The following is a 16,794-nucleotide window of genomic DNA, read 5'->3' as shown; positions in this document are numbered from 1 at the left end:
GCGTTTTAAACATAATAAATAAAAAAAAGTAATATAATTATTACCATGAACAAAATGGGTAATAACAAAAGGAAAATTGACTCAAGAAGTCCACAACAAGGGGAATCGCCTGATTCCAAAGCGTACAAACCAAGTCAAGGTACTTCACCTCCAAAACAACAACTGTACGCAAAAAAAGCAAGGGCAAGGGCTTAGCCCAAATACAACTAAAGTAAAAAGCCCGGAATCATCAAATGATTTTCAAACAAAAGGTGTTTCCTCCTAATGAAACACTTATTATCAAATCAAGGGCAAAACAGTTTCTGTTGCTGACACTAAATTCGCTACACTATCTGTTAATAACAATGATAGGTAGTGTCAATAACCAAGCCATAGAGATCAAACCACTTAAGAACAGTGTGCTGGTTTACGCTCCATCAGAATCAATTAGACGCAAAATGTTAGGCTTAAATAAACTTGGTAAATTCCAAATAAATGTGACTAAATTTGATACGGAACATAAAAGAAAAAAACAAGTCAAGCAGCAAATAATAAAGAAAAAACTGAAAATAAGGCCAATGAGGTTAATAAAATTAGAGTCTATAAAGTTATACCTAAACCTGTTGATACGGAAATCATAAACATTAAAAAGCTTCAAATCTTCAGTGTTCAGACAACAGCTAGGTTGTTCAGAAGGAGAACTAATGGTGAGTTCAAATATTATATATATTTTATGTGTCTTAACATGCTCCTTAATTTTGTCCCCTTAACTTTTATTTCAATTAAAAAAAACACACGATGAAATCAGTTTTGAAATTTTCCTTAAGTTTAACAGTTGTATTCCTTTCTTTAAGTATAGATAGGTAGATCAGATAAGATAAGGTAAGATATATTTAGGGCCCACAAGTGCTAAAGATAATACAAGTATAAGGAAAAAGAAGATAAATTAGAATAGATACATAGAATATACATACATAATTACGATACAATTAGACCCTTGGTTTATAGTATATAATGTATTTATATGAGAAATAAATATATATCTAACTCATATTGGTTTGAATAAATAAAGCAGCCTTAAGAACTTGATTGTCTTCACAGCTTAATAAATATATGAGTTTTTGCTGATTGTATAGTAAAGTAAAGTTAGGTATTTTATGGCAAACGAAGTCAAAGAGAGCATCTCTATCCGATTTAAATTTTTCACATGAAATTAAAAAAAGAAGGATACATGACGAACATTCTCATGGTTATATTTCGGGGGTGCCTATATCACGTGGTGGTGCTGTAAAGTGTATAAAAGTACAAATACTTTATGTTTGTAAATAGTTTATACCTTTTGTCTGGCAAATTTCCTATGTATTTAAAACAAAGGATTTTACATGAGGATCTTCCTTATTAATTCAATGGAAATAAAATTATAAAAAATACTATTCATTTTAGGGCATGTAATTGTAAGAGATAAATTTGTCCCACTAAAATATGTCCGGGCGGACACATATTACTAGTATATTTAGTTCATGGTTACAGAATTTACTAGTATATTTAGTTCATGGTTACAGAATTTACTAGTATATTTAGTCCCATGTTAGTAATTCATGTCCACAGACAAATTTTCCTAGGAATTCAAGTCCATGTCATTAATATTCCTAGGTAAAAACGTCCATGTCGTTTTTTTATAGGAAAATATTAATGAATCAAATCATTTAAATTTAAACAATGGAAATTGAAATGGTAAGTTTTATTATTGTTTAAGAGTTGTGTATTTATATCTTTAATAAAAGGTATGTCCCCAAAAAAATGTCCTATTAAAACATGTCCATGTCCTTTATTTTAAAAGGAAAATTTTAACGAAATAATTTATTTACATGTAAGCAATGGAAATTCATTTTTAGCTCACCGTTCAAAAGGAACGGTGAGCTTTAGCCATCACTTGGCGTCCGTCGTCGTCGTCCGTCTGGTGTAAACTATTTCAAACATCTTCTCCTCTGAAACTACTGAACGAATTCCAACCGGCCAAACTAAAGCTGAATGATCCTTAGGGTATCTAGAATAAAGTTTGTGTTTTATTTTCTGTTTCGTCAAAAAAACATGGCCGCCATGGCTAAAAATAGAACATAGGGGTAAAATGCAGTTTTTGGCTTATATCTCAAAAACCAAAGCAGTTGGAGCAAATCTGACAGGGGTTAAAGTGTTCATAAGGTAAAGTTCTATCAGCCCTGAAATTTTCAGATGAATCTAATCACCCATTGTTGGGTTGCTGCCACTAAATTGGTAATTTTAAGGAAATTTTGTAGTTTTTGGTTATTATCTTGAATTTTTTTGGTCTATTGCTCTCTATTATTATATATTTTTTCTTTTATTCTGTATCTATTGCTCAATATTCTCTATTTGGTAAACCCCATCCAGACCTTCATATACACCTGTGACAATTATTTTTGGTTTTTCAGCTTTTTTTCGCTTTTCAATTGTGCGAGGAAATCGTCTTTTTCATCACTTCAGAACTTTATACCACTGTATGATAAATAACAAAACCAGAAAAAATGTAACCTATAGAATTGATGGCTCGCCTCGGTCAAACTTCATACACAGAACAACGATACAAAGATGTTATGTAACACAATTTAAAGTCCTCTTACCTTTCAGGAAATGGTGAACAATGCATGTCAAAGAACTTTGGTAAATACTCCATTTTCCTTTTATAGAATCAACTGAATGAAATTCTTCCATTATAGCGGGGCTTGAATAATTCTATATTCAATTAATACATGAAGTACAAGTCACTATATACGATGTATATAACCAGCCGGCCACTTCTCTTAGATAAAGGTCGTGTTGGTTGTAAGAAGTAAGATTACATTAAGGTGAACATGCAACACATATTTAACCAGGTGTTTGTCAACTTTATTTGGAAGACTATTTCGGTATGTGCTATCATTCGCTCTTCATCTAAACACAGCTTTGTGACTGTTCTGCAAATTATGGATAGTGTAGTGTGAATGATGTTTGGTAAAAAGTGTTGATCAATTTGCCTTTATAGAAACAGTAGTCGTAAGGACAAAATTTAGGAAAATAAGGACGTAAAGAAAAGGGGACAGATTTCCTATGACACTCTTACGCAATCAACTGTAATGTATGTTTTATTGGGGTTTTTATGTAGCTATAGGTTTGGGCTAAAATCTTTTCGGCAAAAAGTGCACTTAACATTAATTCGTTTCCTTACTTATGTTAGTTTACGTAGACACCAAATAGACTCATATAACTTTTATGAAAGGCGACCCTTTACATTTAAGACATTTTTTTCCATGAAAAATTCTATTAAGAATAGAAGAAGTAGTGATAGGCGAGCAGTACGACCCTCAAACCTCGGACGCCGGAAGCCGACGACATATTTGGGCCTGGACGCCGACGCCATATCTGGGCCTGTACGCCGACGCCATATTTGGGCCTGGACGCGGACGCCATATTTGGACCTGAAATCGGGACGCGAACCTAAGGTTGGACCATGTGACTCGGACCTGGATGCGGACGCCATATTTGGACCTGAAATCGGGACGCGAACCTAGGGTTGGACCATGTGACTCGGACCTAGACGCCGACGCCATATTTGGGCTTAAACCCTGGACCCCATACCCTAGTGTTGAATCAGGCTACCCTCCAAGGTGGACACTATTAGTGACTCTAGAAAGTGGTTTTCGGATAAATCTCTCTCAAACTACCAGATACAAGATCTGGTTCAGGACTTGAGACTTGCTACACAACCATGTAGGTGGCTTAAGATTTTTTTCTTTTCTTTTTTGTTAATTCTTATTTTTTATCATTATTTTTGTTTAACCAAATATGGCTACGAGTTTGCTGTCATTCTTAATCAAGTCACTTGGTGAAAAGTTGTGTATAATGTCCTTCATCTCGAGTCCCCGACATCTCAATTTGACGTAATAAATACAATACAGGCCACAGGTATCTGAATCATCGGTTTAAATGATTGCCGACAACACAGTATTCCGGTCCATTCAAGATGAGTACATTTCTAAAATAGCGTTGGTACGTTTCCGGTAATCGTCCTAAGGAGTCGAAAAATTCGGGTGGACCCGATGCGGAAAAATAAAAAGCAACCCAATGACTATCCTTTTGATCACAGTTGTCCGTATTGACCACAAACGTTCTAGGCCTGTCGCTCACATAGCTAGGCAAGTCTTCTGCACGGCAAACGGTCACAGGCAGTCCGCTTAAAGCATCCTCTACATCCTTCCCGGTCATCGGAAGAGCAATGGCGTTTTTCTTCCCACACCCTTGCTGACTATGGGCTTCCAATCCACGAATGTGAGCAAACACTACTCCACAATCCCGACAGGCTATGATATCTTCTCGTCTCTCATCATCTTCCGACGATGCGTTGGTTGTCTCGTCGGTAATGTCTTCTTCTGACGATACCGATATATTGTCTTCAAATGTATCGGAGAGACGGTTATCCTCCCTCTTTCCGTTATGTGTCGCGGAAATTGCATCGACAGATCTGCAAGACCTCTGTCCGCAATCTGGATGGTTCTAGCTTTCAGGTCAACAAGAAGGTATCCGAAAGGTTTCCTCGTTGCCTCTTCGAATTTCCGGATAAAGAAGTCCGCTCGAAAAGGATACATCTGTCGGCCAAGAGTCATGATTGGCTGTCGATCAATTGGGTTATTAAGGAGAACGAGATAATGACACTTTCGTCTCTGGCTTGGGTCTTTGCCAAAATATAAATTCTGGTTTAAAACGACTACCGATAAATTTCTATGATGACTCCCTTCCGTAAACAAATCATTTATTCTCGAGTCTTTGGCCGATGTCGACATGAGGTCATCTAATAGGATCATGTTTCGAATGTTGTGATAGAAAAAAATCATCACTTTCGAGATCAAAAGGAATTCCACGAATGAATTCAACGCGTGGAAGCACTGTTCATTGTATTTCCTCGTAGAGAGGTTGCCACCTTTTATACAACCAAACGATCCTTTCTGGACAAGGACTACACAGCCTTTTTATATGTTGAAGCATAGTTTTCATAAAATGAGTTTTCCGCAACAAGTTGGACCAGACGCAATCATGGTAAAAGGGTGTCTAAACACGAAAGCCTCCTGCTTTTGCTGCTGCTGCTGTTGCTGCTGCTGCTGGGTTAGATCTGGGTGGTATAGTTGCTCACCTGAAGAATGCTTACTTCTTATATGTCTTCGAAGATCGTGCAGCCACACATACTCTTTACGACAAAGATTGCAGTTATACATATTCATAATGTCCCTAATGAGAGTGTGTAGTTGTCTCTTATAGATTTTTGACTTTCCTTCGAAAGTTGAGCAAGAGAAATACGTGGTCATCTTTTAGACTACATATTTGCAGATGATCGTCTCTTAAAACAGATTCGATGTGATACAATTCGTTCCTGGTTACCGTAAAATAGATTGGTTTATCAAACGTCACGTCCGTAATATTTTCATTTAATAATCTTATCGACTGGAGAATAGGGAGAGCCGTTTCCCTAACGTACGACTGTGCACGAAATCTGAACAGAAGTAAAAGCGTCTCGTTGAGGCTTCTAATTCCGGTATGAACGACACCTCCAATACTACACATTCCCACGATCCATCCAAAGTATACCGTTTTGACAGGCGCACTTTGAAATTGCCACCTACGTTATTTGCAAACGTTGAAAGTGAGTCTTATCTATTAATAAATAAGCAAAACTCGTTCATAGTGTTCATTCCAGCTTAACCTTTAGTTTTCTCTTATAGCTTTATTATACAAAACCGTATCTAAGAAATAAACGTTAATAGTAATTGATTGATTGATTGCTTAACGTCCAGTGGCTAATATTTCAACTATTTGAACTACCACTGGAAAATGAGGGTATATTGCATAGGGACATTGCCTTGCAACAGGCTAAATAGTGTTGTGTATAAATCTATTAGTACAGTAGACGAAATAGTCTTCTGTACGGCTCGGTTGAAATAATTATTATAACTCAATTTGTGGTCAATACAACTTTTGTCGTTTCTGTATAATGAATGAATCTTTCTGAACTATCTCTGTCCCTTAAGAGTTTAGTTAGGTTCATAGTTGTTCAACTATATAAGCCTATCATGTTGACTTTTGAAGAATTATTTTATGTATAGGAATATATATAGACAAACAAACTTGTATGCTATTATCACGGCTAAGAGCCGCCCACATACCGAGTCAGTATCGTCTCATTTAAACCGGTTCTTGTTTTTCTACACAGAAATAATTCCTTCACGTGCAAAACAATTAAATAAACGGAGGATTAAAAAAAAATAATGTTATTGCAATTATATATATTTATATTTGTTTGTATTCCTCTATTTTTTATAGTATAGCAGCCCATAGTTCTTTATTCTTTATATAAAAGAAGCCTATATATATATATGTTTGTGCTGTATTTAGACCCCTCTAACAGGAAATTTGTTTTGCATGCACACGTATAAAAATTGCGGTTTTTATCCAACGCAATCATAGGTTTGAACGTTGTTTTCAATTTAGACTTGTTTATATTTTTTCGTTTGGGCTTGTATTGTATTTGCCTTCGGGTTTATATGATCCGTTCATCCTATTTTGACTCCTCAAAATTCAAGAGTCTATCCTAAATTGAGGTAAATTGTATGGCTTTCCAAATACCGTTTCGATTCCTAACATCACTGAAGAGACATTAATTGTCGAAATCCGGATATGGTGTGCAAAAACCTTTGCACCTTTTGTTTGCGGTATACCATCTTTTCCGCAAGTTTATTGTTTTCTGTTTATTATTAAATTTATAATTAAGATCCATTTATTACATCGGTGATCCGTTTATTTGGCAATCGCCAATGGCAGTCAGCAGGGTTTAAGAACATTTGTTGTTCGACCTGTTAGTCAAATGCGTTTTGTTAAAATATACTTTTTCACTTTTTTGGTCTTTTGGAAAATGTTGTTTGTGCTGTATTTAGACCCCTCTACCAAGAAATTTGTTTTGCATGCACACGTATAAAAATTGCGGTTTTTATCCAACGCAATCATAGGTTTGAACGTTGTTTTCAATTTAGAATTGTTTATATTTATATATAGACTTCTAATATAAAGAATAAAGAACTATGGGCTGCTAAACTATAAGAAAATAGAGGAATACAAACAAATATGAATATATATAATTGATCATAATTGCAATAACATTATTTTTGTTTCAATCCTCAGTTTATTTAATTGTTTTGCACGTGAAGGAATTATTTCTGTGTAGAGAAACAAGAACCGGTTTAAATGAGACGATACTGACTCGGTATGTGGGCGGCTCTTAGCCGTGATAGTATCATACAGTCCAATCAAACAAGTTTTTTTGTCTATATATATTCCTATAGATAAAATAATTCTTCAAAAGTCAACATGATAGGCTTATATAGTTGAACAACTGTGAACCTAACTAAACGCTTAAGGGACAGAGATAGTTCAGAAAGATTCATTCATTATACAGAAACGACAAAAGTTGTATTGACCACAAATTGAGTTATAATAATTATTTCAACCGAGCCGTACAGAAGATCATTTCGTCTACTGTACTAATAGATTTATACACAACACTATTTAGCCTGTTGCAAGGCAATGTTCCTATGCAATATACCCTCATTTTCCAGTGGTAGTTCAAATAGTTGAAATATTAGCCACTGGACGTTAAGTAATCAATCAATCAATTACTATTTACGCTTATTTTTTAGATACGGTTTTGTATAATAAAGCTATAAGAGAAAAATAAATGTTAAGCTGGAATGAACACTATGGACGAGTTTTGCCCATTAATTAATAGCGAAGACTCACTTTTAACGTTTGCAAATAACGTAGGTGGCAATTTCAAAGTGCGCCTGCCAAAACCGTCCAAGTGAGCTTTTCTCATCAGTTGGCGTCTGTCGTCCGTCGACGTCTGTTAACTTTTACAAAAATCTTCTCCTCCGAAACTACTGGGCCAAATTTAACCAAACTTGGTCATAATCATTATTAGGGTGGTATCTAGTGTTAAAAATGTGTCCGTTGACTTCGCCTGTCAACCAAGATGGCCTACATGGCTAAAAATAGAACACAGGGGTAAAATGCAAGTTTTGCCTATTATTTCGAAAACCGCTATATATAGAGAAAATCTGACAGGAACAAAAACATTCAAAATGTTGATCTCTCTTATTGTTCATTTACGTCAAAACTGTCAGATAACATCTTATTGGAGTTATTGTCCTCACATAACGAATTTTTACCATTTTAAAAACAATTTTCCTCTTATCTTGAAAATAATAATAGACGGACAGAAACTTTAAAAAGCAAAAATGATCAGCAAGACAAGATCAACAAATGAATCAGACGACTCCTTATTTCTTTAAAACTATAATAGATAGATACAATTTAAAAAGAGCAAAAATGAGCAGCCTATAAGAATGCACCTAGTGTAAAGGTATAAGAATGTACCTAGTGAAATGCTATAGGAATGTATCTAGTGTAAAGCTATAAGAATGTACCCAGTGTAATGGTATAAGAATGTAAATCATGTAATGTTTTAAGAATGCACCTAGTGTAAAAGTATAAGAATGCACCTAGTGTAAAGGTATAAGAATGTACCTAGTGAAACGCTATAGGAATGTACCTAGTGTAAAGCTATAAGAATGTGCCCAGTGTAATGGTATAAGAATGTAAATAGTGTAATGCTTTAAGAATGTACCTAGTGTAAAAGTATTAGAATGTACCTAGTGTAAAGGTATTAGAATGTCTTTGTACCTAGAGTAATGCTATAAGAATGTACCCAGTGTAAAGCTATAAGAAAATGCACCTAGTGTAACAGTATAAGACTGTACCTAGTGTGATGCTATAAGAATACACCTAGTGTAAAGCTATAAGAATGTGCCTAGTGTAAAGCTATAAGAATGTGCCTAGTGTAATGCTATAAGAATTTACCTAGAGTAATGCTGTAAGAATGCATCTAGTGTAAGGCTATAAGAATACACCTAGTGTCTTGCTGTCATAATGTACCTAGTATTTTGCTATATGAATGTATCTACATCTTGATGAAATAATCTACCTAGTGAAATACTATAAAAATATACTTATTGAAATGCCATGAAAATGAATCTGGTGAAATGCTATAAGAATGAACCTAATATAATTTTATAAGAATGTACAAAGTTAAATGCTATAAAAATTGAAAAAAAATATGTTCATGATTTGTATTCTTGTATTTATTGCCTTTTTAATAATATGAATGGTATTTGGATATCTGGTTAGGATCATAATTTTTTTAATAAGGAATGATCACCCTTTTTTATAAAAATCAGTAACTTATTTTTTTTTTTGTATTTTCAGTTCACTTTTCGGAGAACTATGAATCCAAATTCAATAAAACAATGATGCACTAAACCGGTGTTTGACCATAAATGGCAGAATAATCAGAAATGACGGCGGCTACTAAACGGCAGCGAAAGACAGAAGGCAGTACTACGTCACCGTTTGAAGTATCAATTTCCCAGCTTGATAAAAAAAAATCATAATGGCAAATTGCCATGAAATAGAAGATTTAGAAACAAGACAACTTCTAAAACTAAAATACTTGCACTGAAATTGAAAAATTCTCCAACTTAAGATACCAGAATAACAACTTTATAATAAGGGTATGGAAATAAAAATGACTCCATGTCGCCCTACACCCATTCAATTCAATGTCATATATATTTTTTTCTACATCTCAGAGGAGTCGCGATCGGAAAAGTAGTAAAGCCATGTTTGAACAGAGAAATACACCCAAAACAGCCATCTACATTTAACTTTGGAGAGACAATGATATTGAAAAATAATCTTGGTTTCATGTCCCTGTAGCGGTCCCAAATAAGACGAGGACTTATGAACTGTATAGCGGATAAACGCTGCAACTATCTTTTAATGGAGGCTAAAAAAAGGTGAAGCTTTGTCAAAAAAAGGTCTCCACATGATTCATTGTGACACATACATGTGTGTTCAATGATTTGGATCTTCTTTCATTTTGTATGTATATTAGGTAATTGTCTCTCTTGACAAAAGTGCAAAAGTTGTGTCCTCATCGCTGAAAACTTATCCCAGTAAAAATGAATATGTTGTTTTATATTGCAGTTTGTTCTACTAGTTACGTTCGTCTTCTTCTTTTTTATAATTCAGCATTTCATCAGCATACTGATGATAACGTGCCGGGCACTGGTGTTATTATGCCGCACGAGCGTTGGATCTAATTTCTATTTGCTGTTAGATATGGTCCGTTAAATATATACAAAATAAAGTAAACAGTTCAACATAATGGTCTTAAAGACCAATATAAAACACATGTTTGTACAGTTTCAGTTTCATGTTTATTATATTTAATACAAATGTATTATTATTATTATTATTATTATTATTATTATTTTCAGGTATGAAATCGGATAGTTGGCCATAAGATTTTTTTTTCAAATTGACTTACTTCAAGGCATAATGCAATCTTGTCCTTTTGTCATTCTCCTCAGTAGTTTTAAATTATCCACAATGAAATGTGATGATTCTACTTCACTGATTTCAGATACAGAAAACCATTTAACTTCCATATAAATGACCAGCATTACAAAAACTATTATTATGATTAAAATGTCAATTTGTAACTTTCCTTGTCTTACAAGAACTTGAAACACCATAAAGTTTTAAATGTAAATTTCAATTATTTCTTTATTTCTTTTATTTAATCGCACCAGAGACCGTGGTTATGTTCGAAAAGGACTAGGCCTAATACGTAAGAATTTTTTTTACTCAGGACTATAGTTCTTCAGAAAATAAAGCATGAGTTATCTCGCATTACACAATAAAAAGAAGAATACAATTCAATATTCTCTCCTTCTATTAATTTATTTATTCTTTTATTTGTTTTGTTGAATCAAAGTCAAATATATATCTAGATCCTGGAAGTAAATTTTAGCGGACCGGAAGACCATTTTAGCGGGAACAAATCTGACATTTTAGCGCCTTTGTATAACTTGTTTTTAGCTCCAGATTTGTTCAGTAAGAAGTCAGAAAAGACCAGAAGTAGTGCGATGAACATATCATCGGATTATTGGCTTGTTTAAAAATATCGTAAAATATTAACCGCACGACACAATGTAAAGCTTTTTTGCTCGTTCGCTGCGCTTGCTCGACAAAAAAAGGTTCACATTGTGGCTCGCGGCTGATAATTTAAGATATCGATATGACAACACGATAATCTATACTGAAATGACGCCATTCAATGTTCCAAGCATGGTACTAATAGTAAGCTACTGTCAAGGGTCGACATAGAAAATATATACTTTTATAACATTGGTTATAATGATATACTGTGATTTCCCAGTGAAATGAAAACCGGTAATTTCACATGTGACACAATGTATGTTGTCAAGACGAAAAATATATAGTTTCTTGCATTTTCTACTTATTTCCATAAAAATTCATGGTATTAAAATAAGTATTTTTTATATATCTAAAAACTGAGTGAGCAACAGCTTAACCCGTCAATAGTCATCATTGTTTGAAAGAACAACATCTAAACCATTCGATATTCATCATTGCCTGAGTGAACAATCTAATAGGTATACCCGTCTATAGTCTTCATTGTCTGAGTGAACCACAGCTTAATCATTCTATAGTTATCATTGTCGAAGTGAGCAACAGCTTAATCCGTCTATAGTTATCATTGCCTGAGTGAGCAACATCTAAATCTGTCTATAGTTATTATTGCCTGAGTGAGCAGCAGCTAAACCCGTCAATAGTTATCATTGCCAGAGTGAACAACAGCTTAATCCGCTATAGTTATCATTGCCTGAGTGAGCAACATCTAAACCTGTCTAAAGTCATCATTGCCTGAGTGAGTAACAGTTAAACCCATCTATAGTTATCATTGCCTGATTGAACAACTAAACCCGTCCATAGTTATCATTGCCTGAGTGAGCAACAGCTTAACCTGTATATAGTAATCATTGCCTACTTGAGCAACAGCTAAACCCGTATATAGTCATTATTGGCTGCAGGAGCAACAGCTAAAATCGTCTATAGCTATCATCACCTGTGAGTAACAACTAAACCCGTCTATAGTCATCATTGTCTGAGTGAACAACAACTTAACCGCCGTCTATAGTCATCGTTGTCAGAGTGAGCAACTAATCCCGTCTATAGTTATCATTATCTGACTGAGTAACAGCTTAACCCATCTATAGTTCTCGTTGCCTGAGTGTGCAACAGCTAAACCCTTCTAAAGTTTTCTTTTCTTGAGTAAGCAACAGCTAAACCCGTCTATAGTTATCATTGCCTGAGTGAACAACAGCTTAATCCGTCTATAGTTATCATTGTCGGAGTGAGCAACAGCTTAATCCGTCTATAGTTATCATTGCCTGAGTGAGCAACATCTAAACCTGTCTATAGTCATCATTACCTGAGTGAGTAACAGCTTGGTCCGTCTATAGTCATCATTGCTTGAGTGAACAACAACTAAACCCGTCTATAGTCATCGCTGTCAGAGTGAGCAGCACTTTAACCCGTCTCTAGACCATTGTCTGACTGAGTACTAGTAACAGCTAAACCCATCTATAGTCCTTGTTGCCTGAGTGCAACAGCTAAACCCATCTGTAGTCATCATTGCCGGATTGAGCAACAGCATTGTTGCTGGAGTGAGCTACAGCTAAACCAGTCTACAGTCACCATTGTGCAAGTGAGCAAAAGCAAAACCTGTATATAATCATTATTGCCTGAGTAATAGCTAAACCAGTATATAGTCATCTTTGATTTGCTTGAGTGAGTTACAGCTAAACCCATCTATAACTATCATTGACAGAGTGAGTAACAACTCAACCCATCTATAGCCATCATTGACCTAGTAAGTCCCTTAATGAGTAACAGCTAAACCAGTCTATAATCACCATTGTGCAAGTGAGCAAAAGTTAAACCTGTATATAATCACCATTGCTTGAGTGCACAACAGCTAAACCTGTCTTTAATCATCATTGCCTGAGTGAGCAACAACTAAACCCGTCTATAGTCATCGCTGTTAGAGTGAGCAGCACTTTAACCCGTCTATAGACCATTGTCTGACTGAGTACTAGTAACAGCTAAACCCATCTATAGTCCTTGTTGCCTGAGTGCAACAGCTAAATCCATCTGAATCATCTTCGCACAGTTAGTAACAGCTAAACCCAACTATAGGTGCCATTGCCTGAGAGAGCAAAATATAAACCCGTATTTAGTCATCTTTGTCAGAGTGAGCTACAACTAAACCCGTCTATAGTCATCATTGTTTGAGTGAGTCACAGCTTAACCCTTTGATGGTCATCATTGCTGGATCGAGTTACAGCTGAACCCGTCCATATCTATCATTGACTTAGTAAGTAGCTTAACCCGTCTATAGCCATCATTGACTTAGTGAGTCCTTGTATGAGTGAGAAACATCTTAAACAGTCTATAGTCACCATTGTCTGAGTGAGTAACAGCTAAACCTGTATATAATCACCATTGCATGAGTAAACAGCAATTAAATCCATCTATAGTCATCATTGCCTAAGTGAGCAACAGCTAAACCCGTCTATGGTTGTCATTGCCTGAGTGAGTAACAGCTAAACCCGTATATAGTAATTATTACCCGAGTGAGTGACAGCTTAACCCGTCTATAGTCACCATTGCCTGAGTGAGTAACAGCTAAACCGTCTATAGTCACAATTGCCTGAGTGAGTAACAGCTAAACCCGTATATAGTTATTATTACCTGAGTGAGCAACAGCATAACCCGTCTATAGTCACTATTGCTGGAGTGAGTTTCAGCTGAACCCGTCCATAATTATCATTGTTAAAATGAGTCACAACTTAACCTGTGTATAGCCATCATTGACTAAGTGAGTCCCTACATGAGTGCGTAACATCTAAACCAGTCTATAGTCACAATTCTCTGAGTGAGTAACTGCTTAACCTGTATATAATCACCATTGCCTGAGTGAACAACAGCTTAACCCATCTATAGTCATCATTGCCTGAGTGAGCAACAAACAGCTAAACCCATCTTTAGTCATCATTGCCTGAGTGAGCAACAGCTAAACCCATATATAGGCATCATTGCCGGAGTGATCAACAGCTAAACCCATCTATAGTCATCATTGCCTGAGTGAGCAACAGCTAAACCCATCTATAGTCATCATTGCCGGAGTGAGCAACAGCTTAACCCATCTATAGTCATCATTGCCTGAGTGAGCAACAGCTTAACCCATATATAGTCATCATTGCCGGATAGAGCAACAGCTTAACCCATCTATAGTCATTGTTGCTGGAGTGAGCTACAACTAAACCAGTCTACAGTTACCATTGTGAAAGTGAGCAAAAGCTAAACCTGTATATAATCATCATTGCCTGAGTAATAGCTAAACCAGTATATAGTCATCTTTGCCTGAGTGAGTTACAGCTAAACCCATCTATAACTATCATTGACTGAGTGAGTAACAACTCAACCCATCTATAGCCATCATTGACCTAGTAAATCCCTTAATGAGTAACAGCTAAACCAGTATATAATCACCATTGCCTGAGTGAACATTATTACCTGAGTGAGCAACAGCATAACCCGTCTATAGTCATTCTATTGCTGGAGTGAGTTTCAGCTGAACCCGTCCATAATTATCATTGTTAAAATGAGTCACAACTCAACCTGTCTATAGCCATCATTGACTAGTGAGTCCCTGCATGAGTGAGTTACATCTAAACCAGTCTATAGCCATCATTGACCTAGTCAGTCCCTTAATGAGTAACAGCTAAACCAGTCTATAATCACCATTGCCTGAGGGAATAACAGCTCAACCTGTATATAATCACCGTTGCCTGAGTGCACAACAGCTAAACCTGTCTTTAATCATCATTGCCCGAGTGAGCAAAAAATAAACCCGTATTTAGTCATCTTTGTCAGAGTGAGCAACAACTAAAACCGTCTATAGTCATCATTGTTTGAGTGAGTCACAGCTAAACCCTTTGATGGTCATCATTGCTGGATCGAGTTACAGCTGAACCCGTCCATATCTATCATTGACTAAGTAAGTAGCTTAACCCGTCTATAGCCATCATTGACTTAGTGAGTCCTTGTATGAGTGAGAAACATCTAAAACAGTCTATAGTCACCATTGTCTGAGTGAGTAACAGCTAAACCTGTATATAATCACCATTGCATGAGTAAACAGCAATTAAATCCATCTATAGTCATCATTGCCTAAGTGAGCAACAGCTAAACCCGTCTATGGTTGTCATTGCCTGAGTGAGTAACAGCTAAACCCGTATATAGTAATTATTACCCGAGTGAGTGACAGCTAAACCCGTCTATAGTCACTATTGCCTGAGTGAGTAACAGCTAAACCGTCTATAGTCACAATTGCCTGAGTGAGTAACAGCTAAACCCGTATATAGTAATTATTACCTGAGTGAGCAACAGCATAACCCGTCTATAGTCACTCTATTGCTGGAGTGAGTTTCAGCTAAACCCGTCCATAATTATCATAGTTAAAATGAGTCACAACTTAACCTGTCTATATCCATCATTGACTGAGTCCCTGCATGAGTGAGTAACATCTAAACCAGTCTATAGCCATCATTGACCTAGTCAGTCCCTTAATGAGTAACAGCTAAACCAGTCTATAATCACCATTGCCTGAGGGAATAACAGCTCAACCTGTATTTAATCACCATTGCCTGAGTGAACAACAGCTAAACCTGTCTTTAATCATCATTGCCTGAGTGAGCAACAGCTAAACCCGTCTATTGTTGTCATTGTCCGAGTGAGTAACAGCTTAACCTGTCTAGTCATCATTGCCCCTCATTTATATTTGCTATGCATGTTTTTTAGAATTTGTACAGGCGATTTTTAAGGCACATGCTGCCTCACCTGCTCTGTTATGGTTCATGGATTAAAATATTTTACACAGTTTTACAGATAAATATTTTTTGTGGTTCTTAGTTAACATTTATTTCATTTTGTCTGGTCTTGTGATTGTCTCCATTGTGTAAATGCTTATGAATTTTTATGTTTTCATTTTCTTTATAACATATGCAATTCAGATTTGTTTTATCTCTACTTTCTTGACAAAACTTTCCTTTTATTTGACTTCAATTTGTTCACCTGTTCTAAGGATGATTCAAAATTACAACTAATAAAAGATTCATGTCTCCCATTACTCAATCAAAAACATATACATATAACATAACATTTTACTACTACCAAATATAGAATTTTAGGGAATTTGGGGTCAAGTGAAAGTTACTGGGAGTATGAGATACTTGATTGATTGATTGATTGATTGGGGATTAACACCTCTTTCAGCCTTATTGGCAATTTCATGGCAGCCAGTTTTCAATGGTGGAGGAAGATGGAGTGCCAGGAGAGACCTTCGGTAGGAAAACGTACAATCCTAGTCAATTTAGATTGGAGTCGAAAGCACCTGCAAAGTGCAGACTCAAACTCACAACCTCACTGTTGACAGGCTAGTGATACAGTAGTTAAACTGTTTAGATCACTTAGCAACTGAGGTCCCATGAGATACTTAAGATTAACATTGGATTCAAATGCAATGGGTATGATGAGGTCAATTTTCAGCTCCTAAAAGTAAGGAGATTAGTTATTCACTGCAATTTGTTGTTTTAATTACAGATTTCCCTTTATGTCTGAACCAAATTTGACATTATCAAAGATTGAAAACATATAATTCGAAATAAAATTAAGAGGACTTCACAAAAAATCCTCATATAAGAATTATAAGAGTATTAGTAGATTTTT

The sequence above is a fragment of the Mytilus californianus genome, unplaced genomic scaffold, assembly GCF_021869535.1.
Source record: "Mytilus californianus isolate M0D057914Y unplaced genomic scaffold, xbMytCali1.0.p SCAF_11, whole genome shotgun sequence".
NCBI classification, from domain to species: Eukaryota; Metazoa; Mollusca; class Bivalvia; order Mytilida; family Mytilidae; genus Mytilus; species Mytilus californianus.
The sequence above is the reverse complement of the archived record's forward strand: the minus strand, read 5'-3'. Positions refer to the sequence as shown.